We start from the raw sequence: 1,359 nt of genomic DNA, 5'->3' as shown, positions 1-1,359 counted from the left end.
GAAAGATGCATAGTGAGAGATCATCTGTCTTATATGAATGAGCAAGAAGTATCTGAGGACGTAAGTTGGAGCTTTTTGACAAAGAAATTGATCTGACTGAATTTAGCTCTGTCCAAAGTAACAACTGGACCACTGGGATTCCTGTTCTAGTAGGCACTGCCTTCATGACCTAGAGGAATTCTGATGACTTGCAGTGTGCTTGAAGTTCTCTGATACAAAGTGTCCTCCTGCATACATACTGCTATTATGGTCTGTGGTTTAAAACCCATGAAGTGGCTCTTGCTACCCTAAGTGCTAAACTACCTTTATTGGCAAGCAAGTACGTATATGATCTTCCTTGCAAGATTGTTTTCCCTTCTATAGTTCATGTTTTATTGCTGTGCTCAAACTTGAGCAGTTACACTGTCTTTGAGAGCTCTGAGAGGCACCCGCCTCTGTGTTTGTATCTGCCCTGTGAGGCTCCACAGAGTACACCTGGAGCATTGTGTTGCAAGTTTTGGCAAATGCTCAGGGCAAGTACCTTGGTGAAGACTCTTCCAAATCACTTTTATTAGTGTTGGTATCATGAATGCAATGAGACTGGGGGGCAGGGGGGACAGGATGGGGGAACACGACTGCAACCATTTTAAAGGGAATTCAAAAGAAAACAGTAACAGCAACAAAAGAGTAGGATGGAAAGGACGCATTAAGACCTATGGCACCATGCACTATTATAGTAGAGATCTTCAAACAAGCTTCCAAGTCTATCTCATACCATATAGCATAGCAATGAAATACTAAGATCGGAAACAATATAGCTGCATATTAAACTAATATTTACATATAATCTTTGAAGAAGAAGTAAAAGTAAAATCTAACTTATGCAAAAAAAGTGCCATAATTCAATTCAAGGAAGAATAATTTTTTTTTTCTTTGTAGTCTAAGAGCACAAAGAAGTAATGTGAATAAACATTGATGGGCTGAAAAAGAGAATTTTTAGCATGACTATCTGGGACAACAGTGAACTGCAGTAGGCTGCTGCTTTCCCTGCAAAGCAACATTTTAAAAACTGATTTGAAAATGTTTGTTTCATCATTAAACAAGAGAGAACCCTGCTTTGCAATTACCCAGTTCAATAATCATCATCTTTTAAACTTTAAAAAGCAGAGATACTGTTATTACTGTTTTCCTTTGGCAGGGTTTTACTGCATCTTTGAATTGCCATCTATAGGCTCCATGCTCACAGCTCCATTAGGATGGATTACGCTAATTTTGTTAATACAAAGCATAACACATCTCTGAAATAGAGCATTTTAAAAATATAGAGTTTAGATGGAGTTCTGCATGGTACCTTTTGAAGTAATGGGAATTTCATTTCCT

General features: G+C 38.0%; 1 protein-coding gene across 1 annotated transcript in view; it reads right to left on the bottom strand.

The window, feature by feature from the left end:
* LOC104162388 (protein-glutamine gamma-glutamyltransferase 6-like) overlaps positions 1 to 1,359 on the bottom strand; it is a 15,763-nt gene that overhangs the window by 14,140 nt on the left and 264 nt on the right. The window lies entirely within an intron of this gene.

Source organism: Cariama cristata, unplaced genomic scaffold (genome assembly GCF_000690535.1).
Source record: "Cariama cristata isolate BGI_N322 unplaced genomic scaffold, ASM69053v1 scaffold4675, whole genome shotgun sequence".
Lineage (NCBI taxonomy): Eukaryota > Metazoa > Chordata > Aves > Cariamiformes > Cariamidae > Cariama > Cariama cristata.
This window is presented reverse-complemented; position numbering and strand designations above follow the sequence as displayed.